This window comes from Stegodyphus dumicola, chromosome 1 (assembly GCF_044657685.1).
Source record: "Stegodyphus dumicola isolate Sdum_Otavi_A_Nest chromosome 1, ASM4465768v1".
Lineage (NCBI taxonomy): Eukaryota > Metazoa > Arthropoda > Arachnida > Araneae > Eresidae > Stegodyphus > Stegodyphus dumicola.
Genome location: NC_140768.1, coordinates 274873890 through 274897229, shown reverse-complemented (window position 1 = coordinate 274897229; position 23340 = coordinate 274873890). Strand labels below are relative to the sequence as shown.

General features: G+C 33.6%; 1 protein-coding gene across 2 annotated transcripts in view; it reads left to right on the top strand.

The window, feature by feature from the left end:
• LOC118188441 (E3 ubiquitin-protein ligase MARCHF8-like) overlaps nt 1–23340 on the top strand; it is a 195750-nt gene that overhangs the window by 30997 nt on the left and 141413 nt on the right. The window contains exon 2 of one of the 2 annotated variants that reach the window (XM_085807123.1): nt 18420–18624. The exons of the other annotated variant lie outside the window; for it this stretch is intronic. The gene's annotated coding sequence lies outside the window, so the exon portion shown is untranslated. The remainder of the gene's footprint in view (nt 1–18419; nt 18625–23340) is intronic. 2 annotated transcript variants of the gene reach the window in all.

Here is a 23340-nt window from a genome sequence, read left to right as displayed (position 1 = left end):
AAAACCTGCTGATGGATTACTTACAAATGGAGAAGGCTTTCCTGGAACTCAGTTCATTAATTTTTTCTTCTCTGTCTGTTAATGGATGTTGGGATTTTCTGGAAGCTTATTAAAATTTTTATTTATTTCTTTATTTTTTGTTGGAAGAATGTAATTACAACGGAAATTTATCTGCCCGGCAGAGAAGCTGTTTTAAGGAAATCGAAGGCAAGTTTGTGTGACTCGGTTGAAAAAGATTTAAAAGGTTATGAAAGTTATACCAGTCTGTTCATATTCAGTATAAAATGTTCCGCATCCCTTCTGAGCACACAATTCTGCTGCATTGCTATGAAATGGCATGTTATCATTACATTATCAGCTCCATTAAATATTTAATATTTAAATTAGGGGACTAAAGTTAATCGCTGTTCATTCTTTAATTAACTGCATGAATCGTTTCTCTAGCAAAACCATGCTTAAACTGTAAATATTGAAACAAATGGGCTTTACAATTTTAATTTAATATAGTAATTAATTACATGATGGCATTTTTACAAATTTTTTGTTATCTGTAAAATTAGTCGTGTTTTACAACACTTTCGGTGAGTAATGCTAGCACAGAGGCACTACGCGTGGCTGATGTAAAAGGATATTATTTTCTTTCTTAAACTGGATATTACTTGTGTAAAGTTGATTCATATTGATGCGAAAGCCCAGCCGCGGTAAGATAGCTTCCTCACAAAGCGAGTTTAAGGTTGTCAGAAATGGCAAGGAAAAGCAGGGTTGTCAGATTGTTTTCGCCAAATGGGCGATGAGGCAAATCTGGCAACCCTGCGTTTTCTTGCCATTTTCTGGCAACCCCAAGCTAGCTTTACTGGAAAGCTATCTTACCACGGCTGGGCATTTCGTAACGATACTACCGTATTATTTTCATATGTTAAATCTATCCTATGTTTCTACGTTTTCGTCATTTCCGTGATATATCTTATTACTGTCAGTTGCAGTAAAGTGGGATATATCGCGCCAGTTAGAATTTTCTCCGAATTAATCAACTGTCCTTGCTAAGCTATTAAAAGCATTCTTCACGAGTATCCTTGTGCTGTAATACATCCAGGTATCAATTAGAAATTCTCGGCAAGGGCACGGGGATTTTTCGAGTTTTACTTAATATGTCAACAGTAGAGAATTGATACTTCTACAGTGATCAATCATGCCCTTCCTGAAATCGAACACAAGCCTCTTCATTTACCAGTTAGATGCACTGACCGCTACACCACAGTGACACAGAGGAGAAAAGCATTTGATTACTTACGCCTTAATTACAGGAAAATTGATTTTCTTTAATTTAAAACTACAAGTAAATAAGATGTTTCTTAGGCATTTCGTATTCATAAAAGCGTTTCCGGTTCTGGTTAAGGATCCCAATTCTAATTCCTTTCTACCATCATCTTAATAAGAATATATGTTGATTGTTGATTAGTTGTTTTTTGCTCCTTTTTCTATCAATAGATTATGCTGGGTTCTCACACGTTTTAATAGTCATTAAGGTTATTAGGTGTATTTGGAAAAGATTCTTCTTAGCCCTTAAAAATTCTTAATTTCAGCTAAACTTTAGAAGCGATCCTTAATTTTGCTCACCTGATCTTTCCATGCGTTTTCATGTCTGCTATTCTGAGCACGAATTAAAATTTTGAATGACTATAGAACTCAAATCACTCGGCTCGTAGTGGAGCCACTGTAAATTGGCAATTAAACAAGGAGGAAAAGTATTTAATAAAAGACAGCTCCAGAGAGACATCTTTTGAACGTGTGAACGAAACTAGAATCATTAGCAGGTTAGTTTGGTTTATTTGATTATGTCAAAGCACTCTGGGGCTATATGTCTAGGAGGAAGGATGCCCTCGTGGAGGACTTTCAAAACAGATTGGATCATATACACCTTACATTAGAAAAAAACCACGAAAGCGCCAGCGCATTCACTGGGATTCGAAGCCCGTACCGAACTCTCAGTGTTCAGCCATATTACCGACGGCTATTGGTGGGTGAATCACTGGCAGGGCTCAAACAGGCTGTTAAGCACCATTCTCAAATAGGACAGCTGCTCTGTCGATGGAGTAAGATCTTCCAAAATATATATTATGAACAAGACTATTGTCTGCCTGCGTTGAAAAATAGTTTCTTGGACTTTGACGTACTGTGGGGAAAATGTGCCCATCAAGAAATTCGAAACTAAACTTCCTAAAGTTAAAGCTTTCCCCGGCTGTTATCAAAAGGCCATAAATTCTTCAACGCTAGAAATAAAGAACATAAATAGAATACTCAAAAGGATTAGCATGTACTGAAATCGTCTGCTGGTATTATAACAATCTATTCTGGAGAGAGCCACATCTTTCTCTGGAGATTTCAACTATGGCCGGTTCCAGCGGCATTAGGAACAAAAATGAACATCTAGAGCATACCTTGGAGAAAAAATAGGCAGTCAAATAAAAATAATAATTAAAAAAGTGAGGGAAAGCTGCAATTTGCTGTTGAGTTAATTTTTCTGTCATACTACACGTTCTAGCGAGTTTTATAAAACCTTGATAAATCGCATACCTGCTAAAATTAACAGATTGTTCGTATTTTTTATGAAATCTTTTTAGTTTTCAAATCTTATCTGCGAAATCATTTTTATAAATTTTCTATTCTTTTTTTCTAATGCGCTATAAAACTTGTGCCAGTTTGATAAATTTGTCAGCAGATTTGTATTTAAATAGCGGATATTTGGTTTACCATTTAATTTCGCTCTCTTTTTATTGCCCCTAAAATAACCTCATTCTCTTTCCGCAATATGAATCCATTTGTTGTGCGTTGCAAAATTTGGCAATTAGTCAACATTTTGGATATTTTAAAATCTGTCTGTCTACAAAACGTTTTATTCGGTGATTGAATTTTAGTGATATTGAACGATATTTTTAACAAATATAATAAAGTTTACATCATTAATAAATGATATTATATTTAATTTACTTTTTTGAGAAAAAGGATCATTAAAACAATTTTTTTTATTTCCATTTTTCATGTTTTAAAAATATTTTCCTTTTATTTGACGATTTTTTCACTATCTTGATCCGGAAACTTAGAAAAATCTGATGTGTACACCACATGACTTCCTTGCACGAAATATTAAATTATACGCATTTTTTCTTGCATTTCATTTAAACTTATTGAATTGAATTAAATTTACTTTGCTGATAGATCATAAACCACAATAGAATAAATGCACTCTTAAAAATTTCCTCTATTTGTTTACCATAGCGACACTCTGGCGCTAGGTTCACATAACAGCGTTATATTTCGTTCATATTATAACTCAGACTATACAAAATTTATATCATCTAATCGTTGCTACGTGTTCTATTCAAATACTATAATAAATCTAGAACGATGTATAAAAGAAATTAAGCAAACAAAACAAAAAAGAACAATTTTCACAGACGATTGAGTATTTCTTATTCAATTACCTCAGTTCTCACTCCGCGACAAGGTAAAAATACATAAACTCAAAATATCTACTATATTAAAAATTACGAAGTAAATCTTAAACACTTATTTCCTCGAAAAAATTCCAGAAAGGATTAAGCATGATTTAATTCGCAATAATAAATGAACGCGTTATCTTTGTTGCTGCGAAGCTTAGTCTCTCTAGATTGGCAACAAATCTACTATTCTGCTGTTTCAAATGTAAACAAACATGTCCGCCATGTTATTTAAAAATTAGGCTTAACCGCACTTAAACAGCTTTTAAATTGTTGATAATTCTACAAATATTGCTTGTAGATTTCCTAAAGGCATAAATACCTTAAGCGGAAGATAAGAACAACATAATCCAATCATTTTTAAAGCAAAAAATGCACAATTTACAAACACATAAGTGTAAAGAAATTGAGATCACTGAGCTGGGTAACAGAGTGGATATATATATAAATATATTTATATACGTTTGGTGCGGCCGATTGCAACCAGTATGCGAGATGCGCATCTACATGTTATAGCAGTTATATACAAAATTTCAACGTTCTGAGGCTAATCGTTTTTGAGTTATGAGTGACATGTACGTACGTACAGACGCCACGAAAAATTCTCTTCAGAATTCATTTTAAAGCAATTTTATAATTTTTTTTTGGAGGAAAAGGATCTTTTTATTCTGTTCTTACGTACAGATGTCACGCAAAAAACATTGTTAAATTGCATTCGATAGCGGTCAAAATGGATATTTGCGTTGAAATATGCTGCTTCAAACTTTTCGCGATTACAATACTTCCTTTTTACTTCGTACAAGGAAGTAAAAAGATTATAAATTAATTTATAATCTTGACACTATTAGAATTTCAGTATTACTTTGGAACAGAAGCAAAAACTTTACCTTAATTAAAATCGATTTCATAAATCTTAATTTTTTTATGATAACTTTATTACCCGAATAATTCTTTCAAACTATTCGGGTATATATTAGCTTTCTCTTTAAAATTCATTTCCCGCGTTTGGCATGCTTCTTTTCCAATTTAATCTCTGACTAAACGAAATTTTGAATTACCCTACACGTCATCCTCGACTTGACTGTATACATTTTTAAGTCTATCATTCAAAACGTAGAATAATTAAATAATATATAATAAATCACTTTTCAATTTAATAAAACTTTTAATAAAACACTCATTCAATTTTAATTTAGCTTCTAATTACTAATGATAAATTTAGCTTAAAAGATCGTTTCTTGTTTTTATTACTTATATTTTCAATTGCAAACGATATTTTATCAAGAGTTTAAGTTTCCTGAAAATAAATATTTCTGCTATATGGAGTTAAGTTTTTATAAGATTGTAGCAAGGTTCTTTTGTGATGATGATCCAGCCAGAAGTTCCAAATCCCATATAGCTGTGCTCTTTTAAACAACCACAAAAATTCTGAGAAAAGAAGCTGAAAGCAGCAATCAATCCTCGCAAAGCTTTCCATTAATATTCAATAGGATTACATCTCACTACACTGCATTTCTTTCGTTTCCTGCAGGTCATATTTTATTGGTAAAATTTATGCGAGAATGTCATTTATTAAGATAAATATTGGAATCAGACACGCGAAAGAAAAAAAATATGGCGTAAGAAATTATCCTTTCGACCTCCAGATTTGTTTGAATGATTTGGGAAATCAAAATTTCCAATTTCATTTATCAAAACGGCTTCCTGAATGGTTAGTGATTAGTGGACGTTGACCAGCTAATCCAAATTTCAAGTTGTCAGCTGAACTCCCGCGTAAGGCTCGATTACCAGTTTGCTAACCAGTTTGCATAATCAGTTTGCTACCTCTAGTACACTCTGGACAACGTTTTTTTGAAGACAAAACGTTTCAAATGTCAAGTTAGGCCATTCCCGATGAATTACTCTTGAGCAGGTATTCTAGGATGAATAGAAAACATTTATGCGAAATATTGTTTAATTAACTTGTGTCGTCATTTATATATGTTACGGCCAAAGCCCGAAGTCGTCCAGTTCCCGAATTGGCCGGCCAAATCGCGAAACAGCCATATCGCCTCACAATGACCGGCCAATGTCCGATCTTTCCTTAATTTCGGGGTTTGGCCAGCCAGTTAGCGAAATGGCATGGGGCGATCGGCCAAAGTCAGAAGAAAAAGATCATGAGCAAATTTCGGGCGTTTGTATACCGATAATGATAATCACGTTATAGCTACCACAGAGGAGTTTTCCGACGAATCCGCCGTTCTTAGGCGCCTAGGATCGTCCTTCGGAGCAAAGGCCAATGAGGTACGGTGGCCCTAGGTGGATTGTAGTCTGAAGGGAGAAGTTTTAGTGAGTAAGGATCTCACAGTACCAGAAATCTCCTAGTCTCTTATGAAAATTTCCTCTCCCCCTTGGAGAAACCAAACGAATAAACAAAAAGATAATCACATTATCTACTGAATTAGTTTATTACAGAAAATTATCAGTATTATTACTTGTTACAACAAGATGAACTTTTCTGACATTTCGAATTGCACAGCAGTTTGTTATTTTTACATCTGCAGCGATTTGTTGAGCACTTGGTAGTGCAACTGCATCGACCTACCGAACAGTCTTGCTTCAGCACATCGAACATTGGCCAAGGAATTCCGGGCACTTCGGGAAGTGGCCGGCCAAAGTCGCGTATACGCTATTCATTTCCAGTACATCTGACATTAGCCACACGCCCCGGCCAATGTGCGAAATGGCCGGCCAATTCGGGAACTGGCCGAACTTCGGGCTTTGGCCGTAACATATGTATCAATTCTTCCGTCAGCATGTATTTCTTTTTCATACAAGTTCATAAATATTTGATCATATCTTAGTTGTGTTAAAAATTGTTAATATCTTTTAGAATTGGAGATACAGTACAACTCCGACTATCCGAATCGCTTTCAGAATTTTTCAGAATCAATTGAAGAAGAGAAGGAAAAGGAGAAAAAAAAAAGAAAAAGAAGCTCAAGAAAAGAAAAAGACAGTAAAAGATGAGATGACGTGTCATTTGAGGAATTAAAAAATATTCTTTTGAAAATTCCTGGATGTTTAAAAGTTAGAGCTGAGGGTACAGCAAAACAGATGGTGTGTCATTCGTCAGACTCTGAATTTCAAATTCTAAATGACGATAGATTTATTGAAATTGTGATAGAAGAAAGTGCCGAGGACGAAGATGACTTTAATGTCGAAGTTGAAGCAGACCCAGGACCATCAACTAGTGAAGTGTTTGCCGGCCTTGAAACTGCGTTGAAGTAAATGGAGCGTCAGCCCGAGTGTGACCACATGCAACTTCTCATTGTCAAGCGGATACGTGGCTTACCTGCCCGAAAACGGATGAACATAATCAAAGAGCTTACTTTGACCAAGATATTCAGCAAGCAATGACTTTCAGCACTTGTACGTATAGTACAGTACACTATAGAATATATACGTAAAAGTGTTGCCTTTTCATTTTAATTAATTAAAACCTATGTTTCTTTAAAAATTGTTTTTTCTACCATCTTCAACATATAGTAATTAATTAAAGTGTACGCATACCCCTTCTTTGGAAAAAATCCAATTATCCCAACTTTTGATTATCCAATTGGGGTCCAGTCCCAATTGATTCGGATAATTGGAGTTCTACTGTACCGAGTTTTAAAATTTGGCAACATTTGACAAAATATTGCGAAAGAGCTTAACTGGGGAGAATTTCGAGAAGGTACGTTTACAAGTATGTGAGGCAAAGATCCGGCAATGTTTTGAAATCTTACTCTCTCTCACACAATATTACACATCTTACTCACAAAAATCTTTTCCTGGCCTTTATTTCCGCTGCTGTTGGTCTTAGATTTATATTTCCAGCTCCAAAAATGTTTTAAATGGAGCAAATAATGATTTGGTATTTTCAACTAAAAAATATAATCATTTTCGCATAAAACACGAAATTTTGTTTTTAGTGTGATCCTCAAACCCTATACTTATATTCAGGAAAATGTTATACTCATTTAAAACACCCCAAGTCTGATTTTCGTGTGACCAAAATTTAACGATATTTTTATTTTAAAATTTATTATTTTTTACATCTTTTATAACTTATCGTGAGAGGTCGGTTAATAAACAAATTAGAATTACTATATTTTAATTTTTCCCCCTTAACTAGACTTCAGTCATGTTATTTTGTAATTTATATTATATCTTTAATTTATGATTTGGTTTCAATTAGTGTGTACAAAGAATTTTAAAGTTTTAAAACGTAAAAAATAAGTTATTCATATCCTCATTAGTTTACTAATTTAGAGTTCTAATCTAATAATCGTAGAAACAAATTCACCAAACAAGTAACATTTATAGCTTTTAATTTATGAAAATAATGCTACGAGTTGACTAATCCTGCAGGTTGTCAATGTTTTTAAGACAGTAATTATGTAAAATTATCTGAAAAGATCTCAAAACTATTTTTTTGAATAATAAAAAATATGTTAATGATATACTTCAAGACAATCTGCTTAGAAATGCTCATCATTTTATCTATTAACGTCAGAAACATTTTCCTAAAGTTAATTAATAATGAAAACACTTCGGAACTGATATCCAAATTTAAAATTAAATATTTCTGTCAATCTTTATAGTATGACACCCCGCTTTTGTATAGCATTTTTTAATAAGTAAAACATTTTTCTGAGTTAAGTGTAGGGATCGTCGGGGGAACAAAAAAAAAATGTTATATTTCGTAATATTCATTAAAGATACCTTTTTAAAATTTAAAAGTGGCAAAATAGAAAACTTTTGAGGCATTTAAAACAGTTTTGTGATAATAAGTATGCATCTAGGAATTAAGGACTTTTGTAGACTTGGGTGTAAAGCATATTTATTACATTTACAGCTTAATCATTCAAAGTGCTTGAATATTTCATACCACAATTCAGTAAGAAAACGCTGCTTTCGGTAATGCTAATTTTTCTGCCTGCATTTTCGAGAACTTATACTCTCGGAGCCCACATATGGCACAATGGTTATGGTCACTGATTATTCATTTTCAAAACCCAGGCGAACGGATTCCCTGCATGGGCGTTTCTCGTGGCTTTACCTTATGTGCAACGTGAATGCAAGCAGTTTTTCTTGAAAGGTTCTCTACGAAAACTTTCCTATCCTAAAGCAGATAGCCTTCATGTGCTTTTCTATAATGAAATAACCAAACTTTTACCACCAGGATTTGCGACTCAAAGTGCATTTTCTAGCACAAATATTCTACAATTTGTTTCTGGTGTACAATGTGTTTTCAGCAGTACTATAGCTGCAGATAGCAATGAATGTTCCATTTTGAAGCTTTATTAGTTCTTTTTTGTTGCTACAGAACTATTCATTCTGAACATAAATATAAAATATCCTATGAATACAAGTTATATTATTCTGAAATTCATATAACAATTCTAAATAAAAATTAGAATAGGACAAACGTATGTCAAGAAATGGAAATACATTTTCCTTATCACTTGTCTTCCAGCCATATAATACCAATTCCAACTATCGCTGTATGCCGCGATTAGCTCGCAATGTGCAAGCTGCGTTCCGGTTATCATAAAAATGCGGTGCTTCTGTGAGCGCTTCTAGCAAGTTGAATAATTGACAATGAGTCCAAAACGACAGCTTGCAGATAAAGGAGGCATGTAATAGGCAACGACTAGAACGTAAAAAGTAGGCAAAATTCGTAGATTTTTTTTAAACATGATTAGGAATAACATTTTTCTTAATGACTATCCGTCTATAGCACTTGATTATGTTATACTCAGGAAAACGTCGTGCGAAAAATTTGAACTTCTGCCTAGATACTCGTATTTGAAACATTCGAAGCACTTATGGCATGTTTAGAATGATCTGACGATAGAAGGTCTCATTGAGGTTACAACTTGATACATAGATGTTGTGACTTTCTATATGTATGGGATAATATGAACAAAGACAAACCTTATAGTAAACATTTGGTCTGAAACGAATAAAGTTAACAGTTTTTGAATCCTTAGAGTACTTGCAATAATTTTACATAAAAATTGAAGAGTACTTTCCCATATTTTCACATAAAATCAGGCTTAATAAAACATTTGATTAAACCAATAGACAAAAATAATATAGTTTTTTAAAACATGATCATCAAAACTAGTGAAACAAAAGAAAGTATTGTTTATTCTTTTTTTCAACCGAATTAAGGAACTAATTGGTAATCCAAAATTTGGAAATGCATTGAACCAACGTGGATTTGATGCATGGATCTTTATAAATTGCAATCAGTTCTTAGATAATGAAATGTCAAAAATTACTCGAAATTATTTAATGAGCACTAAATTATAAAATTATTTAGTAATCATAGTGTAAAGCACTAGAATCTCATATTATGTTTACGAATCATGTTATCGTCTCCAGTTTTGTCTCTTCCGAAGAAACTATAAGAATACTAAGTTACTACAATATAGTATATTTTCATCCGAATACTGCGTGCAAAATAAGCTATCCAACTATGAGCTACATTAAAGACAATAAACTGTAATTTTATTCTATGTAGTTTTCATGAACTGTATTATCTTAAACGTGCAAATTAAATGGCATTTTATATGAAAAATAAGAGGCTGCTTTCCTAGGAACCTAGGCTGTTCCGAGGAACACTGCTTTCCAAAAATTCAGGAAAGTAGAAATCAGCGGAAAAGTACTACGAAGTTCAACGTTTAAAGTTCTTGTAGCAAAATGTATTTTCGATTTTGTGTTGCTTCATCCATTGTTTTCGGTATAGCTTGGTTGTCGCATTTTCAACTTTGTTTGTTTTCTTGGACAAGAGAGGATCTATGTCTGACTGCACTGGAAATCGAGAATTTTACTTTAAAACGCCAGCTTAAGTTTTTAATTTTGCCTAATTTTAAGTATCAAATTATCAGGTTCGGTGTATGGAGATTTCCTGTTATGTTTTTACCACCAATCCTCGAATTCCATATCACAGATTATGTTCTTACTGCATTAATATAATATTAACAAGACATAGTGCACAATAAAAATTAAGCTTTATTTAGGAACTTCGCGCACACTGCCCGACAGCCTGCCTGTTTCGCTCTGCTCGCTACTCGTAAGAAACTTCTCCTCTAGGGTTGCCACACTTATCGGAGGGCGCAAGGCGCGCTCCTTATCGCCATCACCACAGAGTTTCCCCCCAGTTCCTTTAATGGCTATTCAAAGGAACGACATAGGTTATGAAATTATCTCAGAGTATCCGTACTGTCGGGTATTTTTACATGATTACAAAATTAAAATATAAAATTAGAAAAGATCAAAATGAAATTCAATATATAACAAGGTATTGACACATATAATAAACATGAAATAACAAGAAATATGTTAAGATATGAATTTAAAAAAAAAAATGTTTTAAATTGTTATGTAAGAAGCAAGTTTCTTAGGGAAGTGAACATGTCTTCCCGATCTGGTGACAGTTTGTGTCTTAGAGAGTTCGTTTGCAGATTTATTCTGCTGAACTGTCTTTAAGTCTTTATTTCTTTTTAGTTCAGGCCAATTAGAGTCCGAAGGCAAATAGGCTGGTTTCACACGGTCTATAGACACAGTAGATTTCAGACCGTTAATATCAATTGTGAAAGTTTTGTCCGTTCTAGAAAGAACTTTATGCGGACCTGTATATGGTTGGCACAGAGGTGGCTTTACTCGATCGACACGTAAGTATACATGCGTACACGACTTTAAGGTAGCACTTACGTAACATTTTTCTTGGCAATGTGCAGATGTTGCTATTGGATTCAATTGTTGCATTCTATGCCTAAGATTCGTGATAAATTGTGTGTCATACGGAGATATCTTAGATGACGTTATCATATCACTAGGCAGCTTGAGAGTTGTGCCATACAGCAGTTCAGCACAAGATGACTTTAGATCCTCCTTTACGGCTGTCCGAATACCAAGCATAACAACTGGTAGTGTTTCAGTCCAGTTATTGGTCTCGTGAGCCTTGAGAGAAGATTTTAAATGTCGATGAAATCGTTCAACAATGCCGTTTGACATTGGATGATAGGCTGTTGTTGTGATTCTGTTCGTACCCAAAATGCGCGTGAATTCTGCAAAAAGTGCGGATCTCATTTGAGAACCTTGGTCTGTTGTTATGATCGATGGGCAGCCAAAACGAGATATCCAACAGTTGAAGATGGCTCTGCAAATGGTTTCCGTTTTCATATCCGGGATGGGAATGGCTTCAGGCCATCTGGAGAATCTATCTATTAGAGTCAAAAGGTACACATTGCCTTCTGATGGAGGTAACGGTCCGACGATATCCATATGGATTTCTGAAAAACGTGCATCAGGAAGAGAGAATGTGCCCAGTGGTGCTTTAGTATGCCTAGTAATTTTCGATTTTTGGCAAGATTCACAGGATTTCACCCAATTTTTGATATGACGTTTCATATCGGGCCATACATAACGAGAACAAATAAGCTTCGTAGTAGCTGCAATTCCTGGATGTGACAGATTATGCAGATGATTAAAAATGAGTCTGCGAAAGGAATTCGGAACAAATGGACGAGGAATGTCTGTTGATATGTCACAAAGAATATTACCATCAGAATATTGGCACGGTTTAAATTCCAGTTTCAAAGATGATGTGTTGTTTTTGAGAAGGTCTTGTACCTCCGGATCATGCCGTTGAGCTTCCGAAAATTTTTTAAAATCCAAAAATGGAGATTTTGTTATGGAATCAATTTCGATTCTTGAAAGAGCGTCAGCAACGACGTTTTTTGAACCTTGCACATGCCTAATATCAGTAGAGTACCGCGAATTAAAATCTAAATGGCGCAATTGTCGAGGTGAACATTTATGAGGGTTCTGTTTAAAAGCGTATATTAACGGTTTTTGATCCGTATAAATTATAAAATTTCTGCCCTCTAACATGTGTCGGAATTTCTTAATTGCAGAATAAATAGAAAATAATTCCCTATCGTACGCGGACCATTTCTGTTGACTTTTACTGAGTTTCATAGAGAAAAATGCTATAGGTTCCCATGTTTGTTGAGACAACTGCATAAGTGTGCCGCCTATTGCGACGTCTGAGGCATCTACCCAGATGCTTAGCTGGGCTCCGGGAATAGGGTGTCTCAAAAGGGTAGCCTGAGCAATGGCATTTTTGGCAGCAATAAAGGCTTGTTCAGCATTCTCGTTCCAATTTAATTGTGGGGATGAATCCTGAACACGAGAACGAGATTTCTTTTTATTCATATAGCCTTCTAACAATTTTATTAAAGGAGAAAGAATATGTGCTGCTTTAGGTATGAAACATCTATAAAAGTTAAACATGCCTAAAAATCGGCGAAGCTGAGTGAGAGTGGTAGGTTGAGGAAATTCTAAAATACATTTGACTTTGTCAGGAAGAGGTTCAATTCCGTTTTCACTAAGGTGAAAACCTAAGAAATCAATAGATGTTTGACCAAAGGTGCATTTTGAAACATTTATGCAAAGTCCATATTCCTGAAGTTTGGAAAATAAAGCTTTCAAATGCCTGCAATGTTCCTCAGAATCTTTAGAGGCTATGAGCAAGTCATCGACAAAAGCGTAAACGCCTTCTAAATCCCGCGTGACTTCATCTATAAAACGTTGAAAAGTCGCAGATGCATTGCATAAGCCGAATTGCATACGGATACTTTCGAATAAACCGAATGGTGTGCATATGGCGGTTTTGTGGATGTCGGCTGGGTTAATTGGTATTTGATGGTATGCCTTAATCAGGTCGACATGACTAAAAATTTTAGTACCGTGCAATGCAGCAGTAAAATCGGGTAAACATGGAATAGGGTATTTGTCTTTTATTGTTTGAGCGTTCAATGCTCGATAATCTCCTACAGGTCTCCATTCCAGACTTCCCTTTTTTGGAACCATGTGAAGTGGGGATGCATAATTGCTGCTCGAAGGTCTCAAATGCCCCAATTGCATCATAGTTTGAAATTCTTGTTTTGCTATTTTTAAGCGATCTGGAGCTAACCGACGAGGTTTTGCAACCACAGGTGGACCTTTAGTTATGATATAATGAACGGTGTTATGTTTAACAGGTTGGTTAGGATCTGGTAATCTAGTAACTGAAGGAAATTCTTTTAAAATTTTGTGATATGGTGTATCACTAAATACAGTTTTTACTGAATAAATGCTTGCATTTTTCACGCAACCGACGGTTTTAAAATGCGTTTTTAAATCTTTGAGACATTTGTTTCTGAGATCAGGCACCAATTCAAAGAAATGGAGAAAATCTGCTCCAAGAATGGGTGTACTAACATTTGCTATAAGAAAAGTCCATGTAAACTGTCGTCTTAATTTGAAATCCAAAGAAAGTGTTTTTTGACCATAAACATGAATAGTAGAAGAATTAGCAGCGAAAAGTGTTTGTTGGGACGAATTCCGTTTTTGAGAATTATTTGCTGGAAGTAAGGACACGTCAGAGCCGGTATCGACCAAGAATGAAAGGTTTGTTCTACGGTCACGAACGAACAGGCGACGTGAAACTTGAGGCAAAGAATAAGTCGCCTCTATTCTTTGCTGGTTTCGTTTCCCTGCCATGAACAAGGTTTTGTACATTTGTCATCTCTACACTTTTTCCCAAAACGTCTATGATACCAGCAAACAGAATAATCTCTCCTTGTGGAATTGCTTCTTTCCTTATTGCGATCTCCGCGGTTTGGCGAGCGACCACGAGAAAGAGAAATGCGATCAATACGTTTGTTTAGTTTTTCTATTTGTTTAAATAATTTATCCTCAAGAGACTGATCGACTGTGCGAGAAACGGCACAAGTCCTTGGGGTTGGATTTACTTCTAAAATTCTGTCGGTAATTTCTGCAGCTTTATCTACAGTTAAATTGGAAACCGCTGCCAAAATAGACTGAACAGTCGAAGGCAAACGTTGAAGGAATAATTCTAACATTAAGTTATCAGGAACATTTAAAGATTCTGCTCGACGTTTCATATTTCTAAGCAAATCGGAAGGTTTTCGAGAACCTAATTCTTCTCCAGATAATAATTGGCGAATTTCTTGCTGAGAAGATTCTCCTGAACGATTTATTAACTCAGTTTTAAGCTTTGTATATGGATCAATAGGATCTAGTTTCATAAGTAAATCCCGTACTATTGATGCAATATCTGGAGGAAGATGAGCAACTACATAATTATATTTAGTAATGGATTCTGTGATAGGTTTGGGGGTGGCAAGAGCAAAGGTACTTTCACACATAATAAACCATAAAGATGGGTCTGATCGGTTATAAACCGGAATTTGGACGGCATAATCATAAGACATTGTGCAAGGTTTTTAAGCCAAAATAAAAGCAAAAATTTAACTAAAGAAAATTAAATTAAATGATAAGTAGAAAACGTAATTATAAAATGATCTATAATTACTACTCATCTGTGATCCGGAGGATGAAAACCGATGTAATCCATTACTTCTGGTTTGGAGATCTTGAGTGATGGCTTGTAGTCAAAACCGAAAGTGCTTGAGAACTGTTCATACAATTTAACACAGTCCGGGTTACCATTATGGAGATTTCCTGTTATGTTTTTACCACCAATCCTCGAATTCCATATCACAGATTATGTTCTTACTGCATTAATATAATATTAACAAGACATAGTGCACAATAAAAATTAAGCTTTATTTAGGAACTTCGCGCACACTGCCCGACAGCCTGCCTGTTTCGCTCTGCTCGCTACTCGTAAGAAACTTCTCCTCTAGGGTTGCCACACTTATCGGAGGGCGCAAGGCGCGCTCCTTATCGCCATCACCACAGGTGTAATCAGGGTTCTGTTGTATGCTAAAGAATTTATGCCGTATGTATAAGATGTATATATATATATATATATATATATATATATATATATATATAGTATAAATTTATTCGGTTGATAGTTTAAATGTCGTTAATAATAAGCAAAGCATTAAAAGGGATCTTTACATTAAAGATGAAAATTTATAGCAATCATAAACAATAATAATATTTTATAAGGCCAAAACGCCGTTAGCCCAAAAGGGCTATTAATCTCAAAATGTCATTTTTCATGGAATCACTATAAATGGCTGTATTACTTTTCAAATTGTTGCCACCAAAAAGTATCGCCCTGGATTATATTTAAAGGAATTAAATAATAAAGAATTTGCATGACTGTATGTAAGTTTCTCGCATTGTGAATAAATAACGCTACCTGGAGCCATGAAATTTTGAATAACATAGTCGTCCACCCGAATATGGGCATCTGAAAGCCCGAATCTTTAATTTTGAATTTTTTTAAAATCTATTTCATATTTTTTAAACTTTGACGAAGTTTTGGTTAAGAAACTCAACGATTCCAAAGCAAGCAGTGGCAAAACACTGCACGAAATAAAATATTTTTATCTTCAGGTCCCGAGACTGTCTATCGAAAATTCTGAAGATATGCTGTTTTTAAATATTTTTAGCCCAAAAGGGCCAAATGTTCTTAAAACGTGTATGTATGTGTAAATGGAAAAAAAAAAAAAACCGCCTCTTTGGACGTAATGTAAAATCTGAAAGCTTTTGGGTTTTTTTCTTAAATTTATATAATTTTAGGTTACACTTAAATATGATCAAAATTTATGTACTACTAGGTATTATTCTTCGAAATAAACATTTTCGGTTTTCTTTTCAGTATGTTAGGTATTCAGAACACTAACGTAGACCGTTTCTAAGTTTTAGAACTATTACGTATTATGCAACTATTTTTAACGGTTAAAATTGATTAAAAACTTCCTTTAATGATTTAAATACATTCCTTCATATATTTAAGGTGTACTCACGAATCTACAGTATACTCACGAATGCACATGAGTATACCTTATTTCCATCAAAAGAAAATTTGTTTTACAATATCTCTCCTTTTACAAACTATTATTGTAAAATATATTCCTAATTCAAAGTAACGAGTCAATCTGAGTGTTTTCGATTATTTTACTGAAAACTAAGACTTGATTGCTTACCAATAATTACTTTTTTGTTTATCATAAAAATGATTAGAATCAAATTTATGATACCAAAAGTTCAATGGTATATATTTCATAAAGAACAAAAAGGATGTGTATATAGAAAATCATATATCGAATACTCTTCGCATGAGTTTATTCTACAAGAAAAGTTGATCAATAGTCGATCACTAGGAAATTAATTTATTAAAAATATAAAGCAAACATCCTCTAACTTGCGTTATATGTATTTATTTGAAAATTATTAGCATATAAGGTATTTCTCCCACTTTGATAGCGTGACTTCGTGGTAAGTGGTTCTGCACACTGCGCCGGTATTCCAAAGGTTCGTGGTTCGATTCCCGGCAAAGGCGGTTGCTTATTTTTCATCTCTTCTACTTCCAAAAATCCTAATGTCTTCACAAGTGTATTTTGCGGAACGTAATTAGAAACGTATTAAGCAGAGCCCAGTTTTGTGTAACGTTGTTCATATATCATTAATGCAAATTGCTAAATGTTATCACTAAACGAATCATAAAGTATTTAATAAATCTTTTCTGCGGCTTTGTTCACAGATGCTCCTATTCGTTCGAACGTAAGATTATACTCGTAATTTCATGAACAGCAAAATTTAAAAACAATAAAAAAACAACAAAATCTGAAATGTTTCAGATTTTAAATTACGTCCAAAGGGGCGTTTTTTAACATTTTGTGTGTTACCTTTCTTTATTAAATATCATGTTCCTCGCACTTAAACCATAAGATCCAGTGCAACAGCAATATCGCAAAATAGTTTTAAAACGAGCATATCTTTAGAATTTCCGATACAGAGACTCACGCGCTGGAGATAAAAATGTTTCTTCTACACAACGTTGCCATTGCTCGCTTTGAAATCCTTGAGTTTGTTAATCAAAAATTCGTCAAAGTTTTAAAAAATAGGAAATCGATCATAAAACAAATTTCAAATTTCAAATTTCAAATTTGGTCTTCCACATGCTCATATTCGTTGGAGGATTACGTTATTCAAAATTCGATGACTCTATGTACCGTTGTTTTATCACAATACGAGAAATATACATACATTTATGCAGATTTTTCATTATTTAATTTCTTCAAATATAATGCAGGACTCTAACATTTTGTGGCAACAGTTTGAAAAGTGAACCGACATTTATGAGTCCGACGCAAAATGCCAAAACGAAACTAATAGTCCTTCGGGATTCAAATCCCTTTGGACTAAAAAGCATTTTTTATAACTGATCTTTGTTAAACTTAATACATTATTCAATTAACTTAGTTTAAAACATATGTAATACGTCCAACTGATAATTTTTATAAATTATTCAACACATTAATAACAAATAAAAGATGTTTCTAAAACAAATGTAATTTTTATCCCGGTACAAATCCGTTTGGTTAAGTAAATAAGTGCAGTTTGCGGTTTTCATCACACTGGCAAAATAAACACAACATTTTCATAAGAATATACAGGTAATCGTTTCATTAATGTAACAGAAATTAAACATTAAAAAATCGCAAAGAATTTTGCATATCATCTTTACCTAATAATGTCTTTGATTGCTTATTAACTGAAGTTTAACTTGAAACCGAAAAAAAATTTAATAAGTTTATCAGTGCAAGAAAATTGCCTGATGCCAATAGTTAATGAGGCTCGTCGAAACTCTGATTGTTTTCCAAATATTTTCTCCTACTGAAGCATTTCCTTCTTCGACTCACTGTTATGGTTTTCAAGAATAATCGTTAAAATTTATTTCTCTTTCTTACATCTGCCGATAGAGGGCGGTATTGTTTGTTGTCGTTTTGCAGCAACTTTCTACTAGCAACACCACGGTTTATCTCGTTATTCCGAGAAATCCTGATCCCGGTCTCACCGCAGCGCTTAAACTATCTGTAATTTTGTGATTACTCATTTCAGGATACCTGTTCAGATAATATCTCGTATTACGAGTAAAAAATAATTTTCAACTCAAAGGACCGGAATTCCATGGAGGCTATAGAATTGTTGGATCGAGGCTTAACCAGCTGCTGTAGTATTGATTAGTAATGGAGAACTTCGAAATGGTGACTTTTATTCATTAAGGAGAAGATCCCTTATTCGAATCCATGCTACGGCAATTCAGGTAAGTGACTAGAATGATGATATGACATATTATTCTGCGTACGTTCCAAATGATGCGCAAACTATCCAGCTAACGAGCACGTTAATCGCTATGCGTTTACTTCGTACATGTGTTTTATAATGCTGTGTACTGGTACACACTAAGTTCGTTGTCAGTACATAGAAAAGTAAAATTTATATTAGCATCTATTAAATTTATGATGAATAATTTTAAGCAATGCCAAGTCAGTTTTAATTTAATTTAACATAAATGTTATGACGATCGCTAGGATTATCTATATCTTTAAACTTTATGTACCAAGAATCATTCTTTCTCATATATGGTTTACAAAACTGAAAAATTTGTGTGACGTAACTATGACGAATATAGTTATAGCATTATACTTAAAAATTTAGATGAAGTTAATATTTATCCAGTTAATGAGGACCAGTTATTTTAAAGACCGTACATTACAGAGAAAATTAGTTTAATAGTTTGTCGTACCACAGTATTGATTATCAAGTACCTGTAGTACAAAACCTATGATCTCATGTAGTATATTTTGGATAGTTTTATTTAAATGTTATCAAGCACATGTTTTAAAAGTAACGAGAAACTGAAATCAAAATTGCACTTAAAGTAATTTTTTTTTCTTTTTAACGAAACGTAAATGTATAATAAAATGATAAAAAGTAAATCTGCATATTAATTCAAGTAATGTAATAAATATGTAGCTTCTTACATATATGGGATTTCACGAAAATAAAATATTCTTTAATAAAATTATTAAAGGCTTTTAAATGAAATCTAATTCAGTTTCAGAAAGGTGCTTCGTAAATTTGTTGATTATTATTTTAATTTGTATTTATTATTTTAATGGCAATGTATAACTCTTAAAACATAAAGTTCTACTGCAATGTAAATGTCTGTGGAGCCCTTTTTGAATAAATATATTTATATAATAATTTAAATTTAAATATGTATGCAATAATATTAACAAAATAAAATAATCGTCTGTTAATAAATAGCAATATTTTGTAACCTGAATACATTTGAAAAACACTTTATTGGAATTGGCAAAGACTAGAGTGAATATTGAAGAAGCGAAAATCTGTCGCCTATGAAAAATAATGCATTTTGTCAGTCTATGCCAAGTAAAATATTTTGGAAAAAAAATCTAAAAGCCTTTAGATTTTATATTACGACCAAAGGAGCGTTTTTTTAACGTTTTGAGTGTTACCTTTATTTATTAAATATCATGTTCTTCGCACTTAAACCACATAAAATCCAATTCAATTACAATATCACAAAATAATTTAAAAAAGCGTACCTTTAGAATTTCCAAGAGACAGTAGCGGGCGCTGGAGATAATGTTTTGTTACGTACACTTTCGCCATTGCCTCGTTTTGAAATCGTTGAGTTTGTTAATCAGAAAGTCGTTAAAAGTTTTTAAAATATGAAACAAATAATTAAAAAAATTCGAAATTCAAAATTCGGCCTTCCAGATGCCCATGTTGCGGTGGAGAATTACGTTATTTAAAGTTTGTAGCTCTAGGCACGGTCGATTTTTCACAATGGAAATTATTACTTGTTTAGCAAAATATATTAATATTTCCGTATCTGAAATGAATATGGCAAGACGCTAAGAATGAAGGACCAGTTGTATTAGAAATTTACTAGTGTTCTCAACTAGCAGTATTCAGTGACTTTACCGATCGGCCGCTGGGCGGGCCTAAAGGGTAGTCGAAGAAATGTTGAATGAAGAAATGTCGAGAATGTTGTTGTGAATGATTTTCACGTTTCATATCCGAATACTTTTTAGTTGATTTTTAAATATTTGGAATAAATTATTATTTTTTGTCAAAAACGTTTTGAAGAACTTCTTTCAAAACAAGCGGGTTTTAAATTATATCATCTCAATAGCATATGAAAAAGAAGTAAAGTCATATGCTAATATTTAGTAACTGATATTTTCAAATAAAATTGAAAATCATAAGTGTCCAAAAGCGATTGTGAGCCACTGCATGTATTTTATTTATTGAAGCTCACATTTGTTTTCGGACACTTGTATAGTTGAATTTTATTTGCTTAAATCTCGTCACTAAATACTGAAGCATACATTCTAATTCGTTATTTTTTACTCTAGTTAAAGTTGTGCTTGTTTGTTGCTAAGTAAATATCATCCAAATATTCCATATAATAAAATAATTTATTCAAACAATGTTAAAACTCACATGATCATTCATTCGGACAGGCGAAAGTTTTGTTCAAATATTTTGGAAGACGATGCTTTTTATCATAATGTTTTGTTAAGTAAAAATGTTTCACGAGAACTATCATTACTTGATTACTTGATTTTTGATCATTTGAAAATCATTACTTGTTTAGCAAAATATATTAACATTTCCATATCTAAAGTAAACATGGACAGCCTCTGTAATTTGTAGCCTCTACAAATTAACAAAGTTCTGCCAGATTTTAATTCTGTTAGAATTATAGTGTTTGAAATATCCAAAAAAACACTTGTAAAGCGTTCAACTAACTTTGGTATTTTAAAACGATAGAAATTGTTTGAAACTGTTGAAAATGCACTGAAGGCTATACCATATTCCTAGACAACATCAAAAGATCGGAGATGTTTCATACGAAAAACGAAACAAGACTGAATAATAATAGTAATAATAAAAAATCTGAAAGGTTTCAGATTTTAAATTACGTCCAAAGGGGCGATTTTAACATTTTGTGTGTTACCTTTATTTATTAAATATCATGTTCTCCGCACTTAAAACATAAAATTGAGTTCAAGAGCAATATCTCAAAATAATTTTAAACTGAGCATATCTCTAGACTTTCCGATACACAGTCTCACGCTCTGGAGATAAAAATATTTTTTCTGTACAACGTTGCCATTGCTCCCTTTGAAATCCTTGAGTTTGTTAATCAAAAATTCGTTAAAATATGAAATCGATAATAAAACAAATTCCAAATTTCAAATTTGGACCTTCAGATGCCATATTCGCAGTAGGATTACCGTCATTCAAATTTGGATGGCTCTAGGTACCGTTGTCTTATCACAGTGCGAGAAACATACATGCATTTATGCAGATTCTTCATTATTTAATTTCTTCAAATATAATACAGGTCGATAATATTTGGTGGCAACAGTTTGGAAAGTGAAACAGACATTCAGAGTGATTCGACTCAAAACGAAAACAATAGTCTCTCAGGGACTAAGCACCTTTGGATTAAAAATTAATGCCTTAAACTTTGAAAGAATGTTCTGCAATATAAGAACTCTGAAATTGTAAGCAGATCGTTAAGGCACGTGGATACAATGAGTGATCAGCAAGAAGGAAGCAAAGTAAATACGCCTAGCAAACGCAAGTCCATGATAAGCTATATTTTTGGAATATGATATTAAAACAATGTTTTATTGGAGAACGGGTCAGAATTTAATGTATGTGGGTGCGATGGTCGCATTACTATGTGGCGAAAATCGAATTAAGAATTGAATCCATACAAACCTATCGCCTGGTGTTAAGCACGGGGGCAGAGGCGTAATGTTATGGGGAAATTTCCTCATCTGCGGGATGGAATTTTTAATTTTTCAAGAAAATAATATGGATCAATATAAAGGTATTAGAATACAAAATACACTCGAGTTCTGTTAGGATAACGACCGTAATTTTACAACCCTGAATGTCCTTTTCCGGTTACTTTACAATTGTCCTACAGATTACTCGAAGCTGTCGCCTTCCGTTTCTAACACAGCAGTCAGGAAAGAGAAATTAAAATTCTGTCACTTCATTTAGAACGACAGGGAAGATTAATTTGATTTCCGTTTCGAGCTTTCCTCTTAATCCCTTGCTGTCCGTTCAATTTGCTGTCTTCTTATTAATTTATTCTGCTATATTAATGACAAGATCTTGTCTGTATAATTAAAAGTTATTTAGTTACCCATTGGGCTTCAAGCTTTTGTCAGTGATTTAACTTATTGATAAGAGCTAGGAAATTCAAAATTCCGCTAAATTTGTTTGTACATTTACTATAGTATTCTTTTTTTGTTTTGTTGTTGTTGGGAATTTTCTGTTTGTTCACGTTTAGTCTTCGAAGCGTAATTAGAATAATATCGGGCTGGCACTCAGAAGGCCCAGAGTTCGAATGGCTGTGGGAGCACGGCTGATTTCCCCATTTCCAAGCTGCAGAAAGTGCCTAATCCTCCTGCAATAGCGCGTTGCTAAAAAATGAGGTGGATAATAATTTTTTACTACCTTTACCAGTCGCCATTTAATTGGGAAGAGTGTGGATAACTTTTTCCTTCCTCACCCCTGCCTTTGTGGTGGAAATGGAAGCACATCAGACTAGCAATCGGGAAATCTGGAGTTCAAATCTCAGCGAAGGTGTAGCATATATTCTCATGTTCCAAGCTTCAAAACTTCTGAACTTCTAATTTTTGCAAGCTTATTAGTTTGCCATTATATTTTGAACGTAGGTACTACTACTACTACTACTACTACTACTTGCCGCTGAGTAGACTTCTAGCTAGGGTATTCACTATATGGGTTTATCACCTATTCATCTCTTGTATATTGAAGAGAGTACATGTTTTTATCATACGAACATCATAATAGTTTTTTTCCCTTTAAAAAAAGCATTGTATTACATAAGTTGGAGACAGATTATATACGGTATAATATATATGCACATTTCACTACCAGATATATTCCGGGATTACAC